Here is a 15,944-nt window from a genome sequence, read left to right as displayed (position 1 = left end):
ACATATTAAGGTTATTATATTTAAAAGGTTCACTTTAAATTTGGTAAAACTCTGTCTTGCTGCTGGGAGTGTCTGAGAAGGGCTAAAGGGAACTAGGTGCTAGAGGCCCATAGGCAAGTGCCGCTTTTGCCTTTCCTGTAATCGACCCCTGCCAGTTCAGACATTTTTTTTTATTTTTTATAGAGGGCACACTTTTTCATACATGTTACCTTACTAGAGAACTTTAACCTAAAGTATATTAGGAAATAAGCACTTGTCTTCTGTTCTGCTGTTTTTGCCTTATGTACATCACCTGTATAATACAGCACATCGTTTTAGCATCCTGCAAAAAAAATATAAAAAAATTCAAAGCATAAATCTATGAAGAATTCCCATTCCTGTTAATTCCTACCTGACGTAAAATATAAAATTTCAAAAGAAGTGGATTCACAGCCAACGTGCGCAGAATCACATGACAATATTATGGGGAACGATCTTAATCATCTGTAGCCTGAGGCAAGGGCTGAAAAGCTGCTACCATTCTATACGAGCATAACTCACTATAGGGGTTGAACTTGATATTATGTGATGTCTGAACTTGCAGTACACCTGATGGAGTATAGTTATCAGGCTCACGAATCTTGAATCGTCCTAGATAAATTGTAGCTTTTCTCCTATATTCTATTCCTCATACCATTCTAGGTATTTGACGTCTCCTGATTGTGATTGAGCCCTCTGTTGTATCCTGGTTTCTTACCCTTCCATATTTGCATGTGTTTTCTCAAGTACCTACTAAAAGGGAAACTCTGCTTGATATCATAATGCTGTTTTTAGGTCTAAAATTCTGTGCCGATTAATTTCTTAATATATCTTTGTAGCAGTTGGAGCTTTATTTTTCTGATACACAGCTCCAATACCTCTGCACAGACAGATTTAAAAAATAACATTCTGACTACCTGCAGCCACCACTAGAGGGAATTTAGGAGCTTAACCCCTTAGTGACAACCAAAACGCCTTTTCACATCGGTCACTAAGGGGCCTCAGGGTAGGCCGCCGCCTTATCACGGTAGCCTAGTCTAAGTCCTGCACGGGTGTCCCATACATGCTGGAGCAGGTGCTCGGCTGTCTGATGACAGCTGGGCTCCTGCTCCAACGGTAGCAATCGAAGTTTACCTTGATCGCGGCCGTTTAACCTGTTAAATGCTGCGGTCAATAGTGACCGTGGCATTTAACTTGTTTAACTTGTGATCGCGGGCCTCCGATGGGGTGTATACCAAAGCATTATATCTACGATCAAGAGATTGCATAGTGAAGTCCCCTAATGGGACTAAAAAAAGAAGTAATAAATGTTAAATAAAAATTATTAATAAAGAATACAGTTTAAAAAAAAACAAAACCTTTTTTGTAAAAACTAAATAAAAGTACACATATATGGTATCACCGCGACCGTAATGACCCAAACGATAAAGTCAACATGTAATTTAAACCGCAAGGTGAAGACCGTAAAAAAAAAAAAACTCAAAAAACTATGGCGGAATTGCTATTTTTCTCCATTGCCCCCCGGAAATGTAATAATAAAAGTTAATCAATAAGTCCCATGAACCCTGAAGAAGTACCAATGAAAACTATGTCTCGTCCCGCAAAAAACATGCCCACATAGCACTACATTGACAGAAAAATAAAATAGTTTCCGCTCTTGGAATGCGACGATGCAAAAACAAATAATTTTAGTTCAAAATTGTGCAAAAGTAGTAAAACATAAAAAAACCTATACATATCTGGTATCATTGTAATTGTACCGACCCATAGAATAAAGGTAACATGTTATTTACGCCGAATGGTGAATGGCGTAAATTTAAAACGCATAGAGCAATGGCGAAATTGCTGTTTATTTTTCTATTCCCCAAAAAAAAGTGTATAAAAGTTAATAAAAAAATTATATGTACCCTAAAATGGTGCCATTAAAAAATATAACTAGTCCCGCATAAAGAAAAAGTCCTCATACAGCTACGTTCACGGAAAAATAAACAAGTTATAGCTCTTTAAATGCGATGATGAAAAAACGAAAAAAATTGCTTGGTCATTAAGGCCTTAAATAGACTGGTCACGAAGAGGTTAATGCATACTGTGTTATTATTGATTTCCCTGTATAGACAATATGCAGTTAGCTCCCTCTAGTGCAGCCAGAATTTTATCTTTTATAGGGGTTATCCGGGACTTTTCAATATTAGTATCATGGCAAGGGATGGCAGTACATAATAAACTAGCAGATACTCACCATCTAAAGCGCCTCCTGCTCCAGCACTGAGGTTGCAGTCCTGAAAGCTCCTCCAGTGTCTAACGAGCCGTCCATCGTTCATGTGCCGCTGCAGCCAATGGCTGACCTCAGCAGTCACGTACCTTTCATGGCAGCATGACCGGTGAGGCCAGTGATTTGCTGCAGCTGCACGTGAACGATAAAAGACACATGACCGCTGTAGGACCTTCTGGGACCAAAGGTACGTAGAACAGGACCTCAGTGTTGGACGGGGAGGGGGGCACGTTAGGGGATCAGTATCTGTCAGTTTATTATGTAATGCTATCCCCTGCCCTGATGCCGAATTTCAAAGGTCCCGGATAACCCCCTTTTAAATCTATAAATCTAATGTCTATAAACGGGATTTGGAGCTCGGTATAAAAATGGCTAGGTGACATCAAATCACGTGAGCCTTAGGTCAGGGGCGTAGCTGGGGGGGCAGGCGGTGCATGTGCCCCGGGCGCAACTAGGTGGAATGGATGGGGGGCACCGTGGCAGAGCAGCTGTTCGCTGCTGATAGGCGCCCTGTATGTCGGACACCAGCAGCAGCGATCAGCGTTAGGAAGAGCCAGGAGTTCAAGCGGCAGCATTCTGACTGGGGTCTGTGACAGCCCGGGTGTGGACCAGTCCACTCACCTGACCTGTCACCTGACCTCACTGGTCCACGTCACCGACCCTTGTCAGAAGGAACTCCGCCGCTGCCTGTGCCGCATGAACTCCTTGGCTCCTCCGGTGAGTCACGTCAGGCAGAGCGGAGAGTGGTAGAGGTAGGCTACGGCTCTCCTCTCTGTTTACAGTGTGGTGCTATTTACAAGGGGTGGGGAGTGTGGCGCTGTTTACAAGTTTGGTGGCGGGCTGTGTTTGGCACTATCTACAAGTGGGGAGTGTGGCGCTATTTACAAGGTGGGGAGTGTGCCGCTATCTACAAGGGGAGCAGCGGGCTGTGTGTGGCACTATCTATAAGGAGGGCTGTGTTGGTGCTGTTTACAAGGGTGGCTGTGTGTGCCACTATCTACAAGGGGGGCTGTGTTTGGAACTATTTACAAGGGGGGGCAGTGTGGTGCTATTTTACAAGGGGGTCAGTGTGGCGCTATTTACAAGGGGGTCAGTGTAGTGCAATTTACAAGGAGGGGAAGTGTGGCACTATATACAAGCGGGGCTGTGTGGCATTATCTACAAGGGGGGGGCTGTGTGGCACAACCTACAAGGGAGGGCTGTGTGGCACTATCTACAAGGAGGGCTGTGTGTGGCACTATTTACAAGGGGGGCTGTGTGGCGTTATCTACAACAGGGGGTCTGTGTGGCGCTATCTACAACAGGGGGGCTGTGTGGCACTATCATAGCAGGGGACTGTGTGACCTTAACTACAAGGGGGGCTGTGTGTGTAGCTATCTACAGGGGGCTGTGTGGCATTATATACAAGAGGGGGGCTGTGTGTGGCACTATCTACAGGCAGCTGTGCGTGGTGCTATCTACAGGGGGCTGTGTGCCATTATATACAAGAGGGGGCTGCGTGTGGCACTATCTACAGGGGGCTGTGTGTGGCGCTATCCACAAGAGGTCTGTGTATAGCACTATCTACAGGCAGCTGTGTGTGGCATTATCTACAAGGGGCTGTGTGTGAACTCTTTAATTTATTTTCTTCTAATTTATTGTTATGTTAACTCCCTTATATAACTATATCGCTTGTAAAATGTACAAATAGTTTTATGCTAGAGTTACATAAAAAAAATGGTGAAAAAAAATTACACCTCATTGATTGGTAGAGCAAGCAAACACGGCGAGGGGGAAGGAGATGTCAGGAAAGAAGATGGGGGGCACCAATCTGAATCATTGCCCCGGGTGCAGGAGAACCTAGCTACACCTCTGCTTAGGTGTCATAAAAAGTATGCAATTTGTATGAGATTTGATGTCGCACAACTTTTTATGGGCTCGATTTGTGTGCGAGTTACATGCCACTGCAACTGCGACTCACAATTTTTTTTGTCATGACCTTCTAAAGACCTGTTGTACTCAAGTCACACGCAAGTCTCAGTGTATGGAAAGTCAAGTTTGCGCAACTTGTACCCCATGAATCAAAATTCAACAAGATTGGATATTTTGCGTCGCAGTCCCGTTAGGTCGCATGTGACAAGAAAACCACATAGGCAATATTTGGCTGTGATGTTGCAAATGACATGGTTACATAGTTAGTATGGTTGAAAACAGACATATGTCCATCGAATTCAAACAAGGGATGGGAAAAAAGGGAAGGGATGAAACAAGAATTCTACACATAGGAGCTAATATTATTTTGTTCTAGGAAATTGTGACGCTTGTGGGGTATGTGGACCCACTAGGCCGCTCCATCGTAATGGAATAGCAGCTGGCCAACTACAGTCAATAACAGTCTCTAGGGCATGAGAACCTGGGAGGATGTTTAGGTAGATGCCCGGAGTAGCAGACATTTGGCACAGGTAATGCTTGGCGTGGCAGAGTAAACCAGACATGGCAGATGATACCAGATGTGGCAGATGACACCAGACGTGGCAAATGACACTAGACGTGGCAGATGACATGGAACTTGGCAGATGACAACACGACTCCAACACTAGATTCAACTCAGGAACAAGCACAGTTACGGGATACAGGATACAGGTAATAGAATACAGGAATACTGGGAGCAGGATAACAACTAAGGGACCATTTGCAAGACTAACATGGGAATACAACAACAACAATGCACAGGCAATTAGTATAAGGTCAGAGCCCTCTGTATAGTCCAGGAAGTAAAGGGATTGGCTAGGGAACATTTTGGTTGGAACGCGCGCCGGCCCCTTAAGGCCGGGGACGAGTGCTCACGCACCTTAGAACCAGGAGGAAGCAGCCGCGAGAGTCGGCGTCTTCTAGGAGGGAAACGTCGACTAGTCCCTAGTGCCCTGCGGTCTCGGCTGCCGGTGAGCGACTTCTGACACAACAGAAATTATCTAAGCCTTTTTTTAAAGCTATCTACTGTACCTGATGTGACCAGCTCCTGCCGTCTGCTTTTTTACAATTCTCACAGTAAAGAAGGCTTATCGTCTCTGTAGATTGAACCTTTTTTTCTCCAGACAGAGGGTGTGCCCTCTTGTCTTTTGAGGGGTTTTATATGGAACGGTTTTCACTATATCTCTTGTATCGGCAATTCATATATTTATATAAGTTAATCATGTCCCCCCTTAGTTGTCTCTTTTCAAGGCTAAATAGGTTTAATTATTTTAATCTTTCCTCAAAACTTATATTCTCCATGCCCCTTGTTAGTTTAGTTGCTCTTCTTTGTATTTATTCCAACTCCAGGGCATCCTTTCTATGAACTGGAGCCCAGAACTGAACTGCATATTCTAGATGAGGCCTCACTAATGCTTTGTAAAGTGGTAATATTATATCCCTGTCCCGCGACTCCATGCCTCTTTTAATACACGACAATATCTCGCTGGCCTTTGAAGCAGCTGATTGACATTGCATGCTGTTATTTACTTTATGATCTACAAGTACACCCAGATCCTTCTCAACTAGTGAATCCCCCAGTGTAGCTCCCCTAGGACATATAATGCATGCATATTATTAGTACCCAGATGCATAACTTTACATTTATCTACATTAAATCTCATTTGCCAAGAGGATGCCCAAACACTTAGTTCGCCAAATCGGCTTGTAATTTACGAACATCTTCCATAGACTGAACATTACTACATAGCTTGGTGTCATCTGCAAAAATAGAAATAGCGCTATTAATCTCATCCTCTATATCATTAATAAATAAGTTGAATAATAGTGGTCCCAGCATGGAACCCTGGCGTCACCACTTATAACCGAGGACCATTCAGAGTAAGAATCATTGACCACAACTCTCTGGATACGGTCCTTGTGCCAAATTTCAATCCGATTACAAACTATACTTTCTAAACCTGTAGACCTTAATTTACCCATTAGGCGTCCATGAGGGACGGTGTCGAATGCCTTTGCAAAGTCCAAAAACACTATAACCACAGCAGCCCCTCTATCTAGGCCTCTACGCTACTACATACTGATTATCTTGTTGCACGACACATGTCACGGTGACGCCCTAGTCAAAAACGTAACTGCCACTGTTATTAAGATATATTAAGTATTTAAGCAGCACAGAATTTTAAAACTGCTAAGTTAAAAAAAAAAAAGACTAAAATAAAAAGTTCTATTGAATGTTTTCCCATAAAACTATATATTAATCTTCTCAGATCCTCCTGCTCTATAACATGCTGCCCGCAGATCAGACGGCATAGGTTCATGTTTGTGTCACGGCCGTGGTCACGGACTGCCACCGTTCCTTACCTTGCAACGCCTGCGAACCACAGTCCGTTGTCTTCCTGTTCCCCCTCCAGAGACGGCTGCCGTTCCACTGCCCGTTCCCATCCTGTTTGTTCCAGATCCACAGTTTCACTGCCTCTTCCTCCTCGCTATGATGGTGACCCTAGAGCCTGTGGAGGGTTCATCAATCAATGCACCATTCATTTTAGACGATGAGCTCATCTCTTCCCCAAAGTAGCATTTATTATCTCCCACCTCGCTGGCAAAGCCCTCGCATTGGTGAACCCATCTTGGAAAAACGGGACCTGAATTCTCGGACCTAGTCTTGTTCCTACAGTCTTTCCGTGCCGTGTTCGAGGAGCCGGGCCGAACATCTTCTGCCGCAGCCACTCTGCTAACCCTCAAAAAAGGAGGCTCCACAGTAGGAAAGTATGCTATCTCTTTTCGTATCTTGGCAGCAGAGTTGGCATGGAACAATGAGGCGTTTGTGGCGACCTTTTGGCAGGGATTGTCCTCTCACATCAAGCACAAGCTAGCAGCCCGCGACCTTCCTTCTTCCTTGGATGCTCTCATCCTGTTGGCCACCAGGGTCAACATGAGGATTCAGGAACGCACTCAGGAGGTTCGGCAGGAGAGACAGTTTCACAGACTAGCACCCTCATTCCAGAGACCACTATTGCCTTCCCCTGTTGCGCTACCTGAAGAACCAATGCAGGTAGACAGAGTCAAGTTGTCCAAGCAGGAGAAACAATGCAGACGTTCTTCTGGTTTATGCCTGTTTTGCGGCCTTAAGTGCCATTTTGTGTGCGAATGTCCACAGAGGCCGGGAGAGGCAACTCTAGGGACGACGACTCCAAATGTCAAAACCTCTTCCAAATTATCTGTACCTGTGACCCTCCTCTCTGGAGAGACATCACATTCCTCCTCTGCCTATCTTCATTCCGGAGCAGCTGCAAATTTCATCCAGCAGGATTTAGTGGATCATTTCTCAAAGATGGCACATTTTGTCCCACTGACTGGCCTTCCGTCTGCGCCAAATTTGTTTATTCTACACATCTTCCACCTGCACGGCCTTCCCCTGCATATTGTCTCGGACCGGGCAGTATAGTTTACATCTGGTGATCCCTGTGCAACCTGTCAGATGTAAAACTGGACTTCTTTTCTGCCTATCACCCACGGTCCAATGGTCAAGTAGAGAGGACCAACCACATTTTGGAAATCTATCTTCGCCATTTAGTTTCTGCGCAACACGACAATTGGGTGCAACTTCTGCCTTGGGCGGAGTTCTCGTACAATAATCACATAAGTGAGTCTACTGCCTCGTCTCCCTTCTACAGCCAGCATCCTCGAGTTCCTCTCCCTGTGCCAGCCATGACTCAGGTACCTGTACACAATTCTTCTTTTGGGACGTTTTTTCACATCTGGCAGGAGACTAAGTCTGCGATTCTCCAAGCAGTGGACCTCATGAAAAAGCATGCTGATAAAAGGAAAGAAGTTCCTCCTCAGTTCTCTCCTGGAGTCAAGGTCTGGCTATCCTCGAGAAACATTCGTCTCAAGATACCCTCCCACAAATTCGCTCCCAGGTTCCTCGGTCCTTTCGAAGTTCTGCAACGGATTAACCCTGTATCATATAAACTTTGGTTACCTCCCACTCTCAAGATCCCCAACTCATTCCACGTGTCCCTCCTTAAATAGGCTTTGTCACCAGATTATAAGTGCTCTATCTCATATATTATCTGATTGGCGCTGTAATGTAGATAACAACAGTGGTTTTTATTTTGAAAAACGATCAATTTTGAGCAAGTTATGAACAATTTTAGATTTATGCTAATTAGTTCTTAATAGACAACTGGACTTTTTTTTAACTTTTTACCAACTGGGCGTTGTGAAGAGAAGTGCATGACGCTGACCAATCGGCGTCATACACTTCTCATCATTCCAGCCCAGCTTCTTTCACTGCACACACAGCGTGATCTCGCGAGATCACGCTGTGCTGTCATTCACAGCGAGATCACGCTGTGCTGTAAGTTAAGTCCCACAGAAACTTTATTTAAGTGTCGGGAGTGTGAATAAACATCGCTTCCTGGCTGGAGGCGATGTCCCATTCACTCTCAAGACACATCAGTAAAGTTAATGTGTGAGTAAGGGACAGCTGTGCTGCGAGTACAGCTAATCATGAATGAAGAGAAGTGTATGACGCTTAATGGTCTGCATCATACACTTCTCTTTACAACGTCCACTTGGTAAAAAGTAAAAAAAATGCCCAGTTGTCTATTAAGAAACTAATTAGCATAACTCTAAAATTGTTCATAACTTGCCCAAAAAATATGATCGTTTTTCAAAATTAAAACCACTGTTGATATCTACATTACAGCGCCGATCAGATTATGTAGGAGATAGGGCACTTATAATCTGGTGAGAGAGCCTCTTTAAGCCTGCGGCTCTGAACAGCTTCAGTAAAGCTCCTATGTCTGCAGTTGCTCCCAGCGGGTCGTCTGAGGTGTTTGAGGTAAAAGAGATTCTGGACTATAAGAGAATAGGAGGAAGAACCTTCTATCTAGTGTACTGGAGAAGGTTTGGTCCTGAGGAGAGGTCCTGGGAGCCAGAAGAGAACCTCAATGCTCCTACCCTCACACCTTAAGAAGAGGGGGCGTAAGGGGGGGTACTGCCATGGCCATGGTCGCGGACCGCCACCGTTCCTTACCTGGCGACGCCCGCAGCCACAGTACGTTGTTTTCCTGCTGGCGTCTACCTCCTAGGAGACGCCAGCACTCGCGGCCAGCTGGCCCTGCTCTCACTGGTAAGTTGCGCGCGGCCCCGGCCTTAAAGGGCCAGCCCGCGCACATGTTTAAAGTTCCCTAATCTACCCCTGCCCATCCTGGACTATAAGAAGGGTTCCGCCCTTCCACTCCCTACCTGAGTGTTGTTGTAGTTTTACCATGTCTGTTTTGCAAATTGTCCCTTAATGTATTCCTGCTCCCGGTGTTCCCTTGTCCTGCCTCCTATATCCTGTATCCTGTGCTGTGCCTTGTTCCAATCCTGTCTAGTACCTGAGCCGTACCTTGCCTCGTCTGCTGGAATATTTCACGTCGGCTGTCGCCTGTCATTCCGGATACCATCCATCACGTCTGGCGCAACCCACCACCTCCAGCCCCCTCTGTGCCAGAGCCCTTACCGCCATCCGGACTATCCCAGGTACCTGTGTGCATAGACTGTGAGTTGGTCAGCTGCCTCTCCGCTACGGCGGCGCGGCCCAGTGGGTCCACATACCCCTAGATCGTGACAGTTTGCAGTGAACACAATGGGAAGAAGGTTTAAGAAATAAAAATAAAAGCCTTTGCAAACCTCTTCCTCATACTTGTGTAATGACCTTGACCTACAGGCATATTATCACCAATAGTATAGGAAGTAATGTATGCTTTATTGTATCAGGGAAATGTGATAAACTATAAAAGGACATAGATTTGCATATGTCCTGTATACTTATTGCTTTACTGCAGTGATAATTATCTATATGTAACATAACTGTTATCACTTACATTTATCCTCCAGCTGCAGCAGATATATCTACAGACTGTGAGAAAAATAACTATTCTTCATCAGTAATAGTGTTATCTACTGTCTCTATTCTAAAACATGGATTAGTAATGGCTGTAGTTGCTTGTGCTGTATTTGTCACAGTTTTTGTTGAACTTTTAACAGAGAGTACATCTAAGGTTTCGTTCACATCTGCGTCGGGGCTCTGTTCATGGGTTACGTCGGAGCTTTCCTTCAGGGGAACCCATGAACGGAACCCTGGCTGAAACAAACGGAAATCGTAGGTCCGTTTGTCACCGTTGTTTAAGGGTTCCATCGTTTTGACTAAATCAATACCATAGTCGACTGCGCTATTTATTCTGTCAAAATGACGGAACCCTTAAACAACGGTGACAAAAGGAAACCATTTGCATCAGATCCGTCGCCATTTAAATCAGTGGTGATGCAAACGGAAACCTATAGTTCCTGTTTGTTTTAGTCAGAGTTCCATTCATGGGTTCCCCTGATGGAAAGCTCAGACGGAAGCCATGAACGGAGTGAATGAAGCCTTAAGGACATATCTACATGGCTGTATTACTGGTCCGTGTTGTATGATTCTGTAACATGTTTCCCATGACCAGCTGTAGATCCATACGGCATCTCCATTTCACTCCAGTTTTAAGCTATGTTCTACGGAAAACTGCACCTAAAAAAAGAGTCATACTTAACGTAGCCATGGCGACGCGTACCTCCGCTGTCCTGCAGCCTGGTCTCCTGGGATGATGTTTCATCCCATGTGACCACTACAACCTGTGATTGGCTGCAGCGGTCACATGGGATGAAACGGCATTCCAAGAGGGTGACCTGGACGAAGAAACACAGACTTCTGGGAAAGTATAATATTTTCCTTTCTTTTTCTGAGTTGCGTTTTTTGTGGCAGGATCTCAACGATTCTGCCGCAAAAAGAAGCAACATCTGCTATTTGTTGCAAGTTTTTATCTCCCTATTGAATTCAATGGGGAAATCCCGCAACAAATAAGCAACGTTTACGCAAATATAATTGACATGCTGCGGACCAAAAAAACGTACCGCATGTCAATTTCTGAGCGTTTTTTTCTGTTTATCATTTACGCAGCATGTGGATGAAATTTGTTCAAATCCTATCCACTCTGCTGCTACTGTATTATGCTGCAGATTTTACACAACGAAATCCGTTGCGGAAAATACGCAGTAGTTACTCTACATGTGAACTAACCCTTTTACAGAGAAACACTCTTTTTGTTTAAAAAAAAAGTTAAATAAGTAAGTTTTAATTTTAGGAAAAACACCAAACGGCAGCACATGAAGTTCTTATGGCTGATGGGTCTGGGTCCGACTCCCGGGACCCCCGCCAATCAACTGTTTTGAAGAGGATACGTCATGAGGCACAACGTGTATAGCCAGGTAGAAGCCTATTTGTGACGCCTTGATAATTCATAGAGCGGGCTACCCTGCTTGCTATGCCAAACAACAACACACCATGCTCTCCCAGCATCAAAGACCCGGCTGTGTCCAAGAGAAGCGAATATACATAATAATGAAAAATACCTGGGGTATTGGTAATCATTTTGGCCAAAAGGACGCAAGCTCGCAATCCACGACAAGGATCCCCAGACTTGCGAGTCCCTAAATCCTAAACTGGAACAGAACGTTCCTGATGCACAAACAGAACCGATAAAAACACAGGGACATATACAAAAACACCGAAAAATGCCATACTTACAAATGGACACAGCCAGGCCAGAAATGCTGATGAAAGGGCGAGCAGGTGCTTTAAATAATAATAGCCACTCCCACTGGTCTTGAGGGGAGTGGTGTGTGGTGCATGGGATGTGTAGTAAGAAATAATAAATGAATAGTGTGTGTGCAAGTGTAATACTATAAGTGAAATATAGGGGGCAGTAATAAATGAAGTGCCTCAATAGAAATAAATGGATAATATGTCCCTGTGTTTTTATCGGTTCTGTTTGTGCATCAGGAACGTTCTGTTCCAGTTTAGGATTTAGGGACTCGCAAGTCTGGGGATCCTTGTCGTGGATTGCGAGCTTGCGTCCTTTTGGCCAAAATGATTACCAATACCCCAGGTATTTTTCATTATTCTGTATATTCGCTTCTCTTGGACACAGCCGGGTCTTTGATGCTGGGAGAGCATGGTGTGTTGTTGTTTGGCATAGCAAGCAGGGTAGCCCGCTCTATGAATTATCAAGGCGTCACAAATAGGCTTCTACCTGGCTATACACGTTGTGCCTCATGACGTACACACTATCCCTCCATGTTTCACTCACTTGCACCCCATTATCCATTTATTTCTATTGAGGCACTTCATTTATTACTGCCCCCTATATTTCACTTATAGTATTACACTTGCACACACACTATTCATTTATTATTTCTTACTACACATCCCATGCACCACACACCACTCCCCTCAAGACCAGTGGGAGTGGCTATTATTATTTAAAGCACCTGCTCGCCCTTTCATCAGCATTTCTGGCCTGGCTGTGTCCATTTGTAAGTATGGCCTTTTTCGGTGTTTTTGTATATGTCCCTGTGTTTTTATCGGTTCTGTTTGTGCATCAGGAACGTTCTGTTCCAGTTTAGGATTTAGGGACTCGCAAGTCTGGGGATCCTTGTCGTGGATTGCGAGCTTGCGTCCTTTTGGCCAAAATGATTACCAATACCCCAGGTATTTTTCATTATTATGTATATTACAGCCGGGTCTTTGATGCTGGGAGAGCATGGTGTGTTGTTGTTTGGCATAGCAAGCAGGGTAGCCCGCTCTATGAATTATCAAGGCGTCACAAATAGGCTTCTACCTGGCTATACACGTTGTGCCTCATGACGTACACACTATCCCTCCATGTTTCACTCACTTGCACCCCATTATCCATTTATTTCTATTGAGGCACTTCATTTATTACTGCCCCCTATATTTCACTTATAGTATTACACTTGCACACACACTATTCATTTATTATTTCTTACTACACATCCCATGCACCACACACCACTCCCCTCAAGACCAGTGGGAGTGGCTATTATTATTTAAAGCACCTGCTCGCCCTTTCATCAGCATTTCTGGCCTGGCTGTGTCCATTTGTAAGTATGGCCTTTTTCGGTGTTTTTGTATATGTCCCTGTGTTTTTATCGGTTTTGTTTTGAAGAGGATGCAGCACTCGTACGAGCGCTACTTCCCCTTCATTCCGGTCACTTTCTCACACTGTGAATCGCTGATACGGACGTGTCAGCCATTCACAGAGTGAGCAATTACGGAAAATGAAGGGGAAACAGCGCTTGTACGAGTGCTGCACCCCCTTCAAAACAGCTGATTGTCGGGGGTCCCGGGAATCAGACCCCGACCCATCAGCTATTGATGGCCTATCCTGAGGATAGGCCATCAATATTTAGGGACTGGAACACCCCTTTAAAGCCTACCATGTGATAGGCTTAGATACACTGCCCCAACAGACAGTCATTTTATACTGCTTATGATTACTGTCTGCTGGACCCTGTATCTAAGCCTACGTTTGGCTCAGATACAAGGTCCAACAAACAGTATCACACATGCACATGAGCCCTGTATCTAAGGCCCTGTTCACATCAGCGTTACCCTTCCATTGAGGGGTTCCGTCTGAGGTTTCCATCGGGTTAACCCGTCAACAGAAAGGCAAACAGAAACCATAGCTTCTGTTTGCTTCCCCATTGAGTTCAATGGTGACGGAAACTTTGCTAATGGTTTCCGCTTGTCACCGTTGTGAACGGGTTCCATTGTTTTGACAGAATCAATAGCGCAGTCAACAATGCAAAACAACTGAATCCTGTCACAGTGGTGACAAACGGAGACCTTTAGCAAAGTTTCCGTCACCATTGAGATCGATGATGAGGGAAACGGAAGCTGAGGTTTCAGTTTGCCTTTCTGTTGAGGGCTTACCCGGCGGAACCCCTCAACGGAAGGGCACCGATGTTGTGAACAGGCCCTTACTAATGTTTTTTTTGGTGTTTTTTTTACAGGTTCGGTTGTTGAACTACGTCGGATTCGAGGACTACTTAGATGACTGCTTTTTTATTCTCAATAAAATGGCTAATGAGGGTTGTGTGTTTTTTTATTTCAATAAATCTATTTTTTCTATGTCTTTGTATTTTTTTTAAACTTTATCGCTACTGACTGATTGACAGCAACCATTACTAAGGTGGGGCTTAATGTTATCCTGTGCAGAGGCTAACACTAACCACCATTTTTACCCCAGTACCCACCGCCACCAGGGGTGCCGGAAAGAGCCAGGTACGATCCAGTACCCGACCATCTGTAGTGATGGTCGGGCACTGGGGCGGGCCGCAGGCTGGTATTATTAGACTGGGAAAGGCCAAAAACAGTGGCCCTTCCCACCCTGGTAATGCTGCTTGCTTCTGCGTTGTGTCTGGCTAGTTAGGAAAAATGGGGGGGAACCCACGTTATTTAAAAAAAATAAAAAAATAATAATAATTGGAGAGCACGATGTGGGGTTCCCCCATTTTTATAACCAAACAGATACAACATAGCAGCAGCAGGCTAGTATTACCAGGGTGGGAAGGCCCACTGTTTTTGGGCTTTCTTAGCCTAATAATACGAGCCTGCGGCCGCGCCAGTGCACGACCATCACTACAGATGGTCGGGTACTGGATGGTACCCGGCTCTTCCCGGTACCCCTGGTGGCAGTGGGTACCAGGGTAATAATGGGGGTTAGTGTTAACCTCTTCATGTCTAACTTTAAGCCTCACCTTAGTAATGTACGTTGTCAATCAGACAGCAGCCATTACTAAGGCGGTAATAATAAAGATGAAAAAAATACGAAGACATAGATAAAATATTTTATTGAAATAGAAATCCCCCACACATCCCTCATTAACCATTTTATTGAGAATAAAAAAAACGCTGCTATCGAAGTAGTCCTCGAATCTGAAGTAGTCCAACAACCGAACTTGCAAAATAACACAAACACACAAAAATATTTAGTAACACATAAAAAAGGAAAATAATTCTTATTCTTACCTTTCCTAGGTCCAGCGCTGGAGCCGCAATGTCAGCGAGCTGAGTCCTGTATCTAATCCTATCATGTGTGATACTGTCTGCTGAGCCACTGTATCTAATCACATCATGTGTCATACTGTCTGCTGGGAGCTATATTTAATCCTATCATGTGTGATACTGTCTGCTGAGCCACTGTATCTATCCTATCCATAGCTATAGGGTCGTATTGTTATAGATATGCTATCATATATATTATATATATATATATATATATATATATATACACACACACGCTGTAAAGGATCTGCCAGGCACAACTTCTGTGTATACGCCCATGGGTAATCAGTCTGCACCTGGTTCTATGTCTCTGAGACTAACTCCATCTTCCACCACTCAGGATGACAGGCTTAGGAGTGGGAGAGCCTATCGCAGCCTGGCCAGACGGAGCTAGCTCCCGCCCTCTGTCTATTTATACCTGCCTTTCCTCTTCCTCCTTTGCTTGTGATTCTTCTCGTGTGGTTTCCTGGCCTTGCTGCAGCTCCTAGCTATTTGACCTTGCTTCATACTGACCCCGGCTTACTGACTACTCTCCTGCTCTGCGTTTGGTACCTCGTACATTCCTGGTTTGACTCGGCTCGTTCACCTCTCTTGTTGCTCACGGTGTTGCCGTGGGCCACTGCCCCATTTCCCTTTGCTTGTGTCCCCTTGTCTGTTTGTCTGTCATGCACCTACTGAGCGTAGGGACCGTCGCCCAGTTGTACCCCGTCGCCTAGGGCGGGTCGTTGCAAGTAGGCAGGGACT

This window comes from Rhinoderma darwinii, chromosome 1 (assembly GCF_050947455.1).
Source record: "Rhinoderma darwinii isolate aRhiDar2 chromosome 1, aRhiDar2.hap1, whole genome shotgun sequence".
Lineage (NCBI taxonomy): Eukaryota > Metazoa > Chordata > Amphibia > Anura > Rhinodermatidae > Rhinoderma > Rhinoderma darwinii.
This window is presented reverse-complemented; position numbering follows the sequence as displayed.